The sequence below is a fragment of the Miscanthus floridulus genome, chromosome 5, assembly GCF_019320115.1.
Source record: "Miscanthus floridulus cultivar M001 chromosome 5, ASM1932011v1, whole genome shotgun sequence".
Classification (NCBI taxonomy): Eukaryota; Viridiplantae; Streptophyta; class Magnoliopsida; order Poales; family Poaceae; genus Miscanthus; species Miscanthus floridulus.
Genome location: NC_089584.1, coordinates 76,101,089 through 76,117,552, shown reverse-complemented (window position 1 = coordinate 76,117,552; position 16,464 = coordinate 76,101,089).

Here is a 16,464-nt window from a genome sequence, read left to right as displayed (position 1 = left end):
TGACTATAGTAGTACTTGTAGTACAGCTGGTCAGAAATTGTAATCGAATAAGTTTGTGGGGGAGCCCTCGAGTGAACAGCCTTTTGTATTAATGAATACATCAGTCCTTTTCGTGATGAAATTAGTTTGTAAGTATTGAATTTGTGCAAAAAATGAATAAGTTTTCAACTTTCACTATGGCAAACAGTGTTTTGGCCTTTCTCCCTCTTCTTATAAAAGATATTTTGGTGCCTTCTGACCCTTCTCATAGTTAAGGTCACAAAAAACTCAGTGTGCGGGAGCACCAACTCTGATCACGCTAGTGAGTAAGGAGGCCATAGCCATGGGGGCATTGGTTTCCCGCAGTCCTACTAGTTGTACTCAGATTTTGTTCCCAAAATTCTAGCCTTTAGGACTTACCATGAGAAAAAAGGGGGAAAACACACAAAATGTTTGCAAAGATAACACATAGAGTGCAAGATAAACGTACTTATATCAGCCCCCGAGTGAGGTCCGACCGCTCACTCTTTGTAGGGGTCAGAAGTCACTAAAGATTGGGGATTTTTGGAGACAAAACTGATAAGAAAGAGTATGCATTTATTTAAGGGTAAAAATGACATAGCTGCTCAATGTTCTAGGCATTGGTGAAGACCTCACCATTGATGGTTTTCAATTTGTAGGTGCCTAGCTAGAGTATTTCTATGATGATGTAGGGCCCCTCCCAAGGCAGGGAGAGCTTGTGACGGTCCTTGTTGCTCTATACGAGGTGGAGAACTAGGTCCCCAATGTTGAAGGCTCGGTCCCGCACCCGTCGACTATGGTACCGATGTAGCGCCTGCTGGTACTTGGCCAAACAGAGGAGGGCAATGTCACGGGCTTCGTCTAGCTAGTCCATGGCATCTTTGTGGGATGCCTCAGCTCCCTGTTTGTCGTATGCTCTGATTCTTGGTGCTCCGTAGTTGAGGTCCATCGGGAGGCTAGCCTCGGAACCGTAGACCATGAAGAAAGGTGTGTAGCCGGTAGCCTGGCTAGGAGTTGTCCTTAGGCTCTAGAGCATCGCAGGGAGCTCAGCGACCCAGCGTGTGCTGAACTTGTTCAACCGGTTGAAGATCCTAGGCTTGAGGCCTTATAGGAGAATGCCATTTGCGCGCTTGACCTACCCGTTCGTTCAAGGGTGTGCGACGGTAGCCTAATCGACTCAGATGTGTTGTTCATCATAGAATCGAATGAATTTCTTACCGATGAACTGCCTGCCATTGTTTGTGATGATGGAGTTCGATACTCCGAAGAGATGGATGATGTCGAGGAAGAACAACGTAGTCTGCTCAGATTTGATTGCAGAGATTGGTCGAGCTTCGATCCATTTTGTGAACTTGTCTATGGTGACAAGCAGGTGGGTGTAGCCCCTGGGCACCTTTTTGATAGGCATAACTAGATCGAGCCCCTAGACCATGAAGGGCCACATGATGGGGATCATCTGGAGTGCCTGGGCTAGGAGGTGAGTTTGCCAAGCATAGTACTGGCACCCTTCGTAGGTGCGTACAATTTGCTCAGTGTCGGCTACTACAGTGGGCTAGTAGAAGCCTTGTCAGAATGTGTTCCCAACCAAGGTTTTAGGCATGGCGTGGGGACCACAGACCCCACCATGGATGCTGCCCAGCAGAAGCTTCCCTTGTTCAGTGGGGATACAGAGCTGCAAGATCCCGGTGTGGCTTCGTTTGTAGAGTTCGCCTTCTATAAGAACAAAGGACTTGGCATGGCGTGTGAGCCATCGAGCTTCCGTCTTATCCATCAGTAGTGTGTTGTGGAGGAGGTAGTCGAGGTAGAGTGTCCTCCAGTCATCTAGAGGGTCAGGCTCTGTCGCTAGATCCTCTTCAAGCTCCATGACATCGGGGCCGGGTGAAGCTATCGGTTGGTTAGCCCCGGGGCTAGATCAGATGGGCCATTGTCAGTCCACTCTAACCCTTCGTAGCGCACTAAGGGTTTGTGTTGGTCACTGGCGAAGATGCCCGTTGGCACCGGTTCTCGACCGAATGCTGCTTTTGCAAGTGCGTCGACCGCCTCATTGAGGCGCCTTGGGATGTGATTGAGTTCGAGGCCATCAAATATGTCCTCTAGTCGTTGGACCTCTTGGTAGTATGTAGTCATCTTGGCGTCATGGTAGCTCGACTCCTTCATGACTTGGTTGATGATCAGCTAGGAGTCGCCCTGGATGTCGAGGCATTGGATGCCCAACTCGATGGTGATTCATAGGCCATTGATGAGCGCTTCATACTCAGCCACATTATTTGATGAGGGGAAATGGAGATGAACCATGTACCTCATGTGGACACCGAGGGGTGATACGAAGACTAGCCCTATGCTGGCACCCTTCTTCATTAGTGACCCTTCAAAGTATATCATCCAGTACTCTTGATCGACGATCGCTGGTGGTGTCTGGACCTCGGTCCATTCCGTGATGAAGTCGAGCAACACCTGGGACTTGATCGCCGTTTAGGAGGCATATGTGATGCCTTGATCCATCAACTCGAGTGCCCACTTTGTAGTTCTTCCCATGGTGTCCTGGCTATGGACGACCTCACCAAGGGGGAACAATGTCACGACCATCATGGGGTGTGACTCAAAGTAGTGACGTAGCTTCCTCTTGGTGATGAGGATGGTGTATAGGAGTTTCTAGATCTAGGAGTAGCAGGTCTTGGAGTCAAATAGTACCTTGCTAATGAAGTACACAGGGCGCTGCACCTTGAGCGTGTGCCCTTCTTCCTCGCACTCCACTACTAGGGTAGCGCTGACTACTTGCGTGGTGGCCGCTATGTATAGCAGGAGCGGATCTCCATTGCTTGGAGGAACTAGGATCAAAGGATTTGTTAGAAGCAGTTTGACCATGTCAAGTGCCTCCTAGGCCTCAAACGTCCACTCAAAGTGGTTGGCTTTCTTCAAGAGTCGATAAAGGGGGAGACCTCATTCGCCGAGGTGCGAGATCAATTGGCTGAGGGCAGTGAGGCACCCTGTGATTTGCTGAACCCCCTTTATGTTCTGAATTGGGCCCATCCTTGTGATGGCTAAAATCTTCTCTAGGTTGGCTTCGATGCCATGCTCGGAGATAATGAAGCCGAGTAGCATGCCCCTCGAGACCCCGAAAACATATTTTTTGAGGTTGAGCTTGATGTTATTTGCTCAGAGTTTTGCAAAGGTTTGCTCAAGATCAACGATGAGGTGATCAGCCTATTTGGACTTAACTACGATGTTGTCGACATAGGCCTCAACGGTCCACCCAATGCGGTCCCCGAAGCATCTAAGCATACAACACTGGTACGTAGCTCTAGCATTTTTTAGACCGAATGGCATTGAGACATAGCAGTATAATCTAAAGGGGGTGATGAAAGATGTCATGAGCTGGTCGGATTCTTTCATCGCGATTTGATGGTAGCTAGAGTATGCATCAAGGAAGTAGAGGGTTTCGCACCCCGAGGTAGAGTTGACTATTTGGTCTATGCATGGTAAAGGAAATGGATCCTTTGGGCATGCTTTGTTGAGACCCATATAGTCAACACACATCCTCCATTTCCTGCTCTTCTTTTATATAAGAACGGGATTAGCTAACCACTCTGGGTGGTGTACTTCCCTGATGAATCCAGCGGCCAACAGTTTTGCTATCTCTTCATCGATGGCCCTGTGCTTTTCCTCATCGAAGTGACGCAGGCGTTGCTTCACCAGCATGGAGCCTGGATGGATTTTCAAGGTATGCTCAGTGACCTCTTTTAGAATGCTTAGCATATCCGAGGGTTTCCATGCAAAGATGTCTTTGTTGTCGCGGAGGAAGTCGATGACTGCGCTTTCCTATTTGGAGGAGAGCGTGGTACCAATGCATACCGTTTTACCCTCGGAGCTGCTAGGATCTATGAGGACCCCCTTGGAGCCCTCTACTAATTCAAACAACTCGGTTGACTTCTTCATGTCGAGCGCTTCTTCGGTGACCTCCTCCTTGAGGGCGGCGAGTTCCCCAAAGGCGACGATTGCTGTGGCATGGCTATAGCACTCGACCTCACACTCGTAGGCCCACTAGAAGGAGGTGTCAAAGGTGATGACCCCATGGGGACCTGACATCTTTAGCTTGAGGTATGTGTAGTTGGGGATGGCCATGAACTTCACATAGCATGGTCGTCCTAGGATGGCATGGAAGGTTCCAGGGAACCCAACCACCTTGAAGGTGAGGGTCTTAGTCCTGTAATTGAACTAATCCTCAAAGGTTATGGGCAGATCGATCTATCCTAGTGGCATGGCCTATTTCCTTGGCACGATGCCATGAAAAGGTGCTCAGGTTGGGTGGAGGTTCGTCCGATCGACACCCATCTCATCGAGCATCTTGGCGTACATGATGTTGAGGCTGCTGCCTCCGTCCATCAATACCTTGGTGAGTCACTTTGGGCCAATGATTGGGTCGACGGCAAGCGGATATCTCCCTAGGTGCGGGATGGTATCTGGATGGTCGGTCCGGTCAAAGGTTATGGCAGACTCCGACCACCGGAGGAAGGGAGGTGTGGCCGGTTGGGCTATGTAGACCTCGCAGCGTGTGACCTTCTGATGGCATTTGGAGTCATAGGCCACTGATCCTCCGAAGATCATAAGGCAGCCGTCCGGTGTTGGAAATCCATCGTCCTTCTCTTCGGTGGCATCCGCAGTGGGGGCAGGTTCCTTCCCCTGCTCTCCTTTATTGGAGCTTCCAGACAAGAACTTCTGCATGAGGTCGCAGTCCTTGAGTAGATGCTTTATGGGAAAGGCGTGGTTCAGGCACGACCCCCTGAGTAATTTTTTGAAGTGGTTCAGAGTGCCCTATGTGGGCTTCCAACCACCCTTATGGTCAGCAATGTCCACGAGCGAGTCCTCGTGCCGTTGCTTCTTGTTCTTCCTTTTGGTGGAACGATTAGAGGTGCCTTTGCCGGCACCCTCATCCCACCTTGCCTTGCCCTCGAGGCGATAGAAGATTGCTCCGACCACCTCTTCTCTTGAGGCGTGGCTGGTGGTGATGTCCAGGAGCTCCTTGGTGGTTCACGGGCCCTTGCTTCCTAGCTTATGAACCAAGGACTCGCAGGTCATCCCGGATAGGAAGGCTCCTATCACATCGGCGTCGACGACGTTAGGGAGCTCATTGCACTGCTAGGAGAAGCGCTAGATGTACCCACAGAGGGTCTCACCAGCCTTCTAACAATAGTTCTTAAGGTCCCATGGGTTCCTAGGGCATTTGTACATGCCCTAGAAGTTTCCCACAAAGATCTCCTTTAGATCTGCCCAACTCTAGATTGTGTTGGACAGTAGGTGTTCCAACCACGCCTAGGCCGAATCGGCCAAGAATAGTGGAAGGTTGCGGATAATGAAGTCATCATTATCCGCACCACTAGCTTGATAGGCAAGCCGATAGTCTTCAAGCCAGAGGCCGGGGTTTGTCGTCCCAGAGTATTTAGGGATATTGGTAGGTGGTCAATACCTTGGTAGGAACGGAGCATTGAGGATGTGCCGGTTGAAGGCCTAGGGCCCTAGAGGCCAAGGCTCGGGCTCTGGTCCTCGCCACTGTCCTAGTGTCCACTATGTCGAGGATGATAGCTATGGTGGGATCCTTCCCTTGGATCGTTGTAGGTGCGCCTGCGGGCGTCGATGGTGCTGCGTGCGTCACGGTTGTGGCCAAGATGCTAATGTATCTAGGTTGCAATGCACTGCCTACCGCCTTGTGGTGCTTGGTGGACTGATACATCCTTGGTGAGACATACCAAGGGTGTACATTGGCTGGGGTCAAGCTCGTGTCACTAGGACAACGAGCTTTTTGCCTACTACGCCGCCGCATGCTCGAGCAGCGTGCGTATTTCACAGTGGGCCCGACGATCCTCGAGCGTTGTGGCCTCTGGGAGGCCATGAAGTAAGGCTATTGTAGCAATGATGTTTTGGCTTGCCCAAGCAAAGTGAGGAAGGGTTTCATCATCAGTGATGATCCTTCGGTCTACGTTACGGGCCACGGTGTGTGCGCGCCCACCGTTTCTGTGATGTTCGATCTCCTGATCAACCTCCATGTACTCTCGAACAAGCTATTGTCTAGCTTCATCTTTCTCCCACTTTTGGGCTCTTGGCTGCTCCACCCCTGCGTGAGGTGGGGCTGCTGTCCTTCCTTCGGTTCTGCCACTGGGGTTGCCTGCCGGAGTAGTCTCCTCCGCGGAGACGCTTTTGACACCTCCCTCAGGGGTTTCCTCTGTGAAACATTCCCAGGAGGGGTGATGGCTCCCCCTGCTAGAGTTAGAGCCAGAGTGTGATTGTGGCCCCTTAGCGAGGAGGCTGTGGAGGGATTCCATGATGCTTTCGATCATCCCCATGAACTTGTTGTTCGTGGGGGATGGGATCGTGCACTGTGCCACAAGGTGGCTAATGGTCGTTGTGGCATTGTGGAGACCGAACGGAAGCACCATTGGGGCGCTCCATGCAGAGTGTTCTGGAGAGAGGGTGAGGTAGCGTAGGTCCTCCCTGGAAGGCTAGGGTCCAAGGGAGTCACCGGGCTAGCACTCAAGCCTCCCATAGTTGAAGCTGATGGAGGGGAGAGACTAGATGGCGGTGTGGGCCAATGCCAACTCTTCTCCCACCGTGACAATGAAGTCTAGGTCACCAAAATGCATATGTGTGCCCAAGACCTAGATGATTGCATGGCTATCCATCCGAGGCTTGATTTGGAACGCGCAAAGGCCCCTACCTAGTGCGCCAACTGTCGGTGTTTTGAACAAACACCGGCTAGTAAATTTATAATTGTTGCACATTAGACCCAGATGGTGCACTAAAGGACACAAGGTTTATACTGGTTTGGGCTAAATGTCCCTACGTCTAGTCTACTACTGCTCGTGTTATTAGTACTAAAAAAGGTTCATAGTAGGGGGTACAAACGGTCGAGAGAGGGACAGGTCCCAAGTCTTTGATGGAATGGTCGAAAGGACGCCAAAAGCTCAGTTGTTGCTTGGCTGTGTGTTATGTTGGATTGATCCGTCTCTAGTCCCCCTCTTTAGTGGGGTGCCCTGCCCTTCCTATTATAGACCAAGGGGGAGCAGGGGTTATAGATGGGAGAAAGAGGAAAAAACCAAAGGTGGAGAAGGTCCTTTGAGGGAGCCTAGTCTTCCTTTTCCTATGTGGCTACCCTGCTAACATGGCAGACTATCCCAGGGATGGTATGTTTGCTGATCCTTATAGGGTCATGCCCTAGCTTCTGTCAGCAAGTGGGTGCATCCCATCCTGCACTGGCGGAGGGTGCAACGTGTCAGAGGGCCAAGCTATGACCCTTCGAGGAGTAGACGGGGAAGTGACACTACGTTTGTCACTGTAGGTGACATGAATTCTATCTTGGATCATAGTGGTTGTCATATGTTTGTGTTAGTATCCACGTCCGAGGGCTAATGGCGGCACCTACAACACTATGGGACAAAAGTCAGTGCCTACAACACTGTTCGAGCACTGTTAGGTCAGAAAGGGCTTAAAGTGCCTGTCCCATCATGTCCTAGATGTGCCTTCCTGTAGGCGTATAGGGCATAGCCCTCGATACTACGGTTGACTCAAATGTCCTATCGTACCCTATGCTTGTCTTTATGAAGGATCAGGGTGCAGTCGTCGAATGAGGTTGACAGAACCACCCAATTTATACAAGATCAAGTATGGCTGTCCCCGCTAACACGTTGACACACGCATACTTTCACTTATACAAACCTAGTAGTCCACCGAGTGTCCCGAAGGACCTCGGTAAATCAACATCACAACCAAGATCGTGTGATTAAGCAAATACACATCACATACGCAGAGTTGCAGCGGAAATAATATTACAAATGGTTTCACAAATAATAGTACAAGTTTGGGTTTCCAACCAATTAGTGAAAACAACATTGCTTTCAAAGGATTACATTAATATAAGTTCCAAATACATTGCTAGCATAAGTGACATCCTCAGATAAAAGCATATAGATAAGAAATAACTATAGATTCACCGAGCCCACCGGTGGTTAGCCACCAACTTCAGCAGGCCAAGAACTTCACCTACAACAGAATAGGATAAACCCTGAGTACTCGAATGTACTCAGCAAGACTTACACGTCATAAACCAAAAATAAATTGACTCCAAGGAGTATGCAAGGCTTTATAAGTGAAGGTAGCTTTATGACATTTTGCATAAAAAGCGATTAACTCAATTATACAATTATAATTCTTTCATCAAGTTAATTATAACTATCCTTGTCTAGATTAGCAACTATCCTGTGCCAAACATGTGGTATATCATTTTAGAGCATACAATAGTAACCATAGCCGATATAGTAATTCCATGTTTATTCGAACCATCATATTCCATAATTACCATTACTATGATGTTGGAGCTAGCCAAGTTTCTCACTATCCGGGAGAGACAGCGATTCAAATTGATTTCAACCAGCTAAGAATTTATTCCTAACACAAACCTAGGTAGACCAGATCAATGGTCACCTTAGGTCACCTTTGGTACAACTCAAGTACACATTTCGTGGGTTCGCCCAGCGTCGCACAATTAGGAACAACCAACTGCCAGGATGTTTAGGCTCTGCCTGCCCTGGGCTCACGTCTGGCTCCCCACACATCCATACTACCATCTAGAGTGCGCACTTTGATAGAGCGGGGCCTGGCTTGAGTTGAGCTACTCGGCTTCGCAATCAAAATGAGTTATCCAGCCAGCTAAGTGATAGGCATGCATTCAATCTTGTCAGAAGTGCCAACAATGGTATAGTCCTTAATCAGCATAGATGGAATCACATGAGTCAACCTACCATAGACTCCGCTCAGCCTCCATTTACTTTTACCCCATGGTTCTTTTCCATGATAGCAAATATAGCCAACCGTGCTTTGGTATCCACCTATATCTCGCAGGTGACAGGAAATCACTCGACTTCTACTGGTCTAAGCAGGGCTAAGCAAATATTCGATCATGGACCTACATAGGGTTAAAGGTGTATTTCTGGACAAGGTAGTTCCATGCATCAAGTGTTTCCAGACAACTCTTATAACCTAATGCATCAATCATAAAGGACTCAACTAATATTTTGCAAAACACTGGGAGACTTAGAATCCTCCGAGGCTTGCCTAGAATCCAACACTAGGCCAGTGTTTGTTAGATGACACTCGCGTGGCGAGCATCTCCTGTTCAGGCAGGTACTCTAGGGGTCCTTCCATCTTCAGGAAAAGTCCACCAACACCGTCTTCTGGTTTGATTCCACGATCACATCCTTTACATGGTGCATCTAGCGTACCTAGATAAGATGCAATATGCAAGTGCATGAATATGAAGAATGGTAACATGAGATGCATCACATAATAGCATTCAAGGCAAACATAAGATCATGCAAGACATAGACACCTAGAGTTATTTTAACTAAACATCACACAACCTATTATAGAGGGATAGCAAGCATATTAGGCATGGCACACAAGTGAACTTAAGTTCAGATATTGCACCCATGCATTGATCAAGAACTAACCCACATGTTTAGCCAAAACAAGAGCAAGCTAAAGCAATCACTTAGCATATGTATAGAAATCTGGATAGCAGCACAACACTCACTTGTTTTATTCATAACTGGAGATCCAGACATCCAAATAAGGTGATCCTAGACTTTATAGAAAGCTTATTAAATTATCTAAAACGTGTTTAATATCATCACAAGGTGATTCCTCAATTAACAAGGTCAATCAAGCACAATTGGGCACCTCTGTCTAGACTTGGACAGATTCTACCATGCAACTTCATAAGCTTATAACTGGAGATTTAAACCACCAAAAGGAGTGATATTTAACAATCTAGAAATCTCATGAAAAGTACTACACTTCTTCTATTATCTCCAAGACATGATTCAAAGCTTAGCTAAGTCAAACAACGCAATCATTCAGATCTGTATAGAGAGCATGCAAAATCTGACAATGAACTTACAAAATATATAGATCCTAAATTAACAGGCCTATGGTCATGAAATTTGAACACAAGCAATATTATGAAATTATCTACAACTTTGGTATTCACTACAACCACAGCAAACATCATTTCCACCATGAAAATAATTGCACAAGCAAAACTGCACATGCAGCCCAACAGCAGTGGTACAGAAAACTGATAGCAACTTCAGAGAAGCATAACTGGAGTTCTAGACAACCAACAAATATGAATCATAACTTTTTGAAAAGCTTATAAAGTTACCTACCACTTTCGTATTCTCCTATTAAGATGATTCTATAGCTAACAGGGTCAATTTATCCAATAAATGCATCTCTGTCCAAAACATGGACAGAAACTGACATGCCACTTTAAACATATATAACTGAAGTTCTACATGTCCAATAAATGTGGTTCAAGATTTTTATCGAAAGATTAACAAATTCTAAACAACTTTGTTATAAATACCTAAAGCTAATTATACTATTAAGAAGGCCCCATAGTGCCAACAAGGAAACCCTCTCTGGGTTTGGGCAGAAACAGCCACAGAGATTTAAGCAAGTATAACTCAAGATCTACTTAACCAAAAATCATGATATTCAGCTTTTTTAAAAGCTTAATAAAAATACTACAACTCATGTATTATCATAAAGTCACAATTCATAACTTAACTGAGCCAATTAATTCAATCATGCAGACCCATTCAGAATAGGGGCAAAGCAACAGAGGGCATTTGTTATTTTTATAACTCTTAAACTATCAAGCCTAAAATCCTTAAGTTTTTACCAGACATCAACCATCACCTTAGTAGCTCTACATAAAAATTTTAAATTTATTTGAGCAAAAAACTGTAGTTATGAATAAGACAAAATACAACTAGTATTAAAAACCTAACTGCATAAATCTATTTTTATCGCAAAATATTTAAACTAAAACATGCCATATTATAGATCTACAGCATAGATAAGTTCATAAGGATTCCAAAAAGTCCTCATTTACTATTTTACGATTTTTATACTAATTACTACGAATTTTCAAAGTTTATCATTCAAATCTGCAAAAATCAGAAAAAAGGAAATATAAATCTTGCATCGGGGTCCCTATAGAAAACACAAATTAAATAACAGCGAATAGATCCTTCTTATCACTATTCCTCTAAGTCAAGGATTTTGCAGATCGACCCTTCTCTTTTCTTGAATTCAAGCGTGAGGTCCTTCCTCTCGGTTCACAGCAGAGGAGATGGCCGGCTTGCGGCTCTGGTGGCCGTGGTCATCGACGGCGGCGGTGGAGTGGCGAGGAGGACCAAGGGGCCCGCATGCACACGCTAGGCTGCCCAGCTCGGATCGAGGCGGCCTGTGGCGGCGTGGCCATAGCAGCAAGTGGCAGTGATGGCAGTTGCTCTGACAGTGTGGAACGACAGCGGCGAACGACGCCGGTCAGGGAGGTCCAGATGTGCAGCGTGAGCTACGCAAGGATGTGCCACGGTCAGTGGGGAGCGGTAGAGCGCAGAGATGTGGGGGCATGGCGATGTCGTGAGCTCGGTGGCGATGCTCATGGTGGCCCCGTCTCGGAGCGTGCACACTGCACTAGAGAGTGAGGGAGGGAGAGTGGAGAGGCGAGTGGGGAATGGGGCAGCTCAGGCGCTCGGTTATGGAGGAGCCAGGCGCAAGGCAGCGCGTGGCACTGAGGTAGGACATGCGTCAGCCATGGTGGGGCATGCTCCGGTGCATGGCGGCCACGCAGGCAAACAGTCGAGCACGTGGTGAGCGCCGTAGTGGACATGGTGGGGAGCTGATTTGGGCCACTTTTGTGCGGAATCAGACAGTGGGCCAAAAATGAAGTTTGTTCACCTCGGCCTACTCTACATTTTCCATTAAGGCACTCAGGTCATTTGAGCAACATATCAGTGGTTAATTAATCTCCAAGATAACAGCGTCAACGCGTTGATAGCGATGAACAAAAGCCCAAATCGATGGTCAAAAAGAAGTCCAACGAGTGCCATCTTTATACATGTTCATTTCCATCATGGATACTCCAACTTTTATTTTGGGACCCAATCACATTGCTTAACAAAATTATGAGAACGCGAGATGCCAATGTCGACGACGAGTCGACGATGAATTCTAAACTTAGAAAAATTCCAAGTACCGAAAACAGCTGCCGATTCAAAGTTTGAGCCTCAATTTGACCTAGTTCTGAGTTGATCTAGCTCTTAGTCCAAAACAAAGTTTGTTCTACTCCACTCAAGCTTCAACTTTGATTTAAGGTGCAACTCCATGCATGCAATGTAAGTGATTTGTCAACATAGGTCAAACTAGCATCACGGTAAAGCTTAAATCAAAGTTTTAGACCGATTGAGGCATTTCTTGACCTTGCTCAACATGAACCCTTCATGACTTTTGTTGTAGATTTCAATTAGAGTCATTTGGGCAAGGTAGCAAGGTTCGGTTCATGATCTATAATTCCATTCACTTAATAAAGCAATCTAAGAAAGATTATAACTTATCATTTCATGTGACTTTTTTATTCCAAACTTCATGAAGCTTTTCCAATCATCCATGTGGGTGGAAAATTGATGTGAGGCACATGAAAGAAGCACCCTCAACATTACTTAGGTGTATATCTGAAAAGGGCCAATATGCAAGCAAAGGTGTGTTGCCCAAGTTTAAGTAGGAGCTCACTCTTGTAGATTTGATCTTGACACCTTCATCACCACTTAACATGTCATATTTGAGCTCAAACCATTTCTTAACAGGTGGCAAACACCTAGGGTGTTATAGCCCTCCCCCTTATAGGAATCTCGCCCCGAGATTTGATGCGAAAGACTTTGAAGGGAAGAGAAGCATGTCATCCATTTTTCAACATCAGTGATAGCGTTAGGCTACTTAATTTTGGAGTATGAGAGAGGCTAATTTGGTTATGACACTTTCTAATACTTGCTCTTCACAGTAAGTTTTGTCTGAAGAATTTCCTTCATTGGCTTCCATGAAGCATTGTTACTTTGGGAGGAATCCAAGATAGTACAATACTTCATTCTCGAGATATGGAGAGTACTATGAAGCATAAACTAATTACCCATAATCTCTATTTCCCTAGTGAATATAGCGTGAACCATGTGAACTTTGCACTAGACTACAAGCTTCAGAAAGCTACTCATTACAATGGTTCCATGTTCATTCACAAAGTTCAAAAAGTAGTTCTCTACCAAAGTAGCTTGAGTACAACCTTTCATAAGGAATGAGATTATAGACGGGGTAAGCATCCTCTGAGGTTGTGAGAAACTGAGTAACCAATAGGCAATATCTATGCTGGTCGTAACCGTTCAATCACTCAGATGTCAATCGATAAAAAACTACATAATGTTCCATGGGTGCAGTTCTCTTTCTCTAATGATAACACTGTATTATCTGAGTCCGTTGAGTGAGTGGTGAATATGATAGCTACCTCTATTGACTCAGCGTTTTCGATGATCATTATTTGGGGAAATCCTTGTATCCAAGCGGCAACAGTTATCTGGGTTGAATCTGAGGCAACCTCGTGGGTAAAAACACATGGAATGTACTAAGGACAAGTCCGCCTTAGAGATCCTTGCTGAAGAATGATGATAGCGAGGTCTGAAGGTCAACGAGAGTTGCAAGCATACACTGACTAAAAAACAGTACACTACTAAGCAGGTTGAGCATAATTTGCTTTCATGGTGCAGTGGCACAGTAAGTTGGGTTGACTTGCACTGTTGCAAAATTGACTTTGTTGAACTACCTTGGACATTGAAGCTTCCTTTCTACTGTCAATTAATAACTCATAAGCAAAATCTGAAATCTGTTGTTTGACACTTTTCAAATTGTTTTCGACTCGCAAAGGCACAAATTGACTTGTAGAACACCTTGACTGCTCCAGCATTGTTGATATGAGAGGGCAAACGTGAGGCAAAAAGGGGTGTCAAGAGTCTTCTCTAGGGCATCTAAAGTATTAACAGTCATCACATTGCCAATATGACCTAAACTACAACATAATCATCCAATACAAAGAATGATAGTAGTCAAACAAGAAAATTATAGATTCTATTCCCCTTGGTAATCAGTTCATATTCTGCAAGCTACTATTCCATTGTGCACAAATTTTGGTAGGCATGTTGATCCAAGAGTCCTTTAACTACTGACCAAAATTCAGCTCAAACGGACACCGTTTGACTATCCAAACAAATCATTTACAAAAATTGCTTTGTTCTGAAATTTTGTGACCGAACTGTCAAAACATCTCACAAATCTAATGCTTTACTCAACCAATCCGCAAACCAACTTAAGACATCAAGGTATCTTAAGCGAGGAATGAGCTTGGCAAGTGTTGTGGCAATCCAACCATGTTTGAGCCACTAATCACTGGCTTAAGATAACGAGTGGAGTGCCATACAACCTTGACAGATTTCCCACTCTTCTTTTTCTTTGCTTCATGCATTGTGGAGGGTGTTCTACACTCTCTAATTCTTTTTATGACAGCGGTAGCTTTCTCACTGAGGATGGAGGCTAGGGTTATCCTTACATGCTTCCTAGGGAACAACTTCAACTGTTGATGTAGGCACCAACTCAACGATGTGCAAGCATTGGACTGGTGGGCTTGCAGGGCACAATGCATACTCATGTGGAGGGGCAGTCCTACATGATAAGGAAACATCTCTGATTACCCTTCTGTGCTTCATCCCATAGAATCTAGAACAATCCTTTGATAGCACCATATACATAATGATGCAGACCGAGACTAGGGGCATGCTTTCTCTAGCTCTTTACTTAGCTGATACAACATCTTGCACTATCTGTGTGATTGTCCAAGATGGAATTGACTTGACAACACTGGGTCTAGAGAAGAAAGCAGTCCTGGCATCGCTGACCGACTTTACTATTTCTTTGCCTAGCATTGTTTCGTGAGACCTGGCCTTCATAGTTACCAAAGAGTCGTTACCTAGATGGAGATGAACTTTCCTCTCGGTAACTAAGTAGTTGTCTCGCAACACCAAAAAGGTTCCAATTCTCCACTCTTGACACTAAGAATGGTGGTCAAAGCATAAGCAGATGGTCGCCATTGAAGTCAGTAGAAAGGGATAACACCGAAGAAGGTCGGTTGATCATCTTGCACTTAAAGATCAAGGCTAAGATAGAAAGCTCATAGCACTAGGTGACCGATTATAGGACATAATATCTTGGTCCATTTATCATTCGACTGATAACTTGTCCAACTTTAAATATTGTGTAGCCTTTTGATCCAATGGGGATGACATAAGTTGCTCACTAGATGATTGACATCATTACAGGGACCATCAAGTAGAGTCACTTGTCTACCATCTCTTGCAGTCTATTTATGTTCCTGTTAGTGACCTATTCTTCAAAGGTTATCCTTTGGACGACTTCAGAAGGAAGTCCTATTGTATCTGGTTCGATGCACAGATCTTTAGACAAGATAAGGAGAGATAACCAAGGAATAGCTCATGTGAAAATAACACATCGGTGCAATTCTACAATGGATCATGACTAGAAAGCTCGATACCAGCGCGCACCCAACAGAACAACCATGTGCCAGCTAGCCACAAGGAGGCCTTAGGTTCTGTCATGGCACCATAGTTGCTACTCATAACACCATTTCTGAACACACAACCCACAAGAATTTTCATGTGGTACAAATTTGGTTGCATAGGAGCAAGCACCATGCTATGGAGGGATAGCAAACAAAGATAGTCACAAGGTTAGGAGTCAACAAGGGGTCGATCTGAAGATCAAAACACAGTGCAAGAGAACATAGCTTAATTGCCAAAGACAACTGAGCAAGGGACTCTTGCATAATTTCATATACGTCTTGTGTCCACCAAGGTGACTACCAGGTAGAGATGAACATGACATTTGGTCTTACCGAGTAGCAACATGAGATCAAGACTGATAACATCTAGAGACATGGAAGAGTTGGAGACAAAACAAACAAGATTCGAGGGACAGAGCCAAGGCACTGACTAAGGATTTAGTTGATAAAGCCATGACATGATCTACGAGGAAAAGGTTCCAAAGCAGGGTAGATAACGATTAGCATTGCACCAGATCATCCGTAGGAGAAGGAGCAATGAGATCCAACAAGGATTTTTGAGAAGGGTCCTCCCACACAAGAGCAGGACAACCACGACACATGCAAGCATTCAGGGGAACTAAGCTTGGACCTAAAGCATGGATATAGGTCATCATAGCACAACATTCAAGGACTAGCAACGACATATACAGGCTCAGGCTCCTAAGAGAGAACTTAATTAGAGACGACAACCATGAGATTATCAAAACTTGGATGTTGATCCAGGATAGCACCCTTCAACACTCATATGCTTACTGAGGACAAAAGGTGTGATAGCTATGGCACCGCCTATATAATGAGCATCCACACCTACATCATGGTCTTAAGCAAGCCTTTCAAAACACTCAATTCAATTAGCTTAAGTGACTATTACTAAGCATAAGGCTCGTACATAACAAGTAGTCACCTACAGC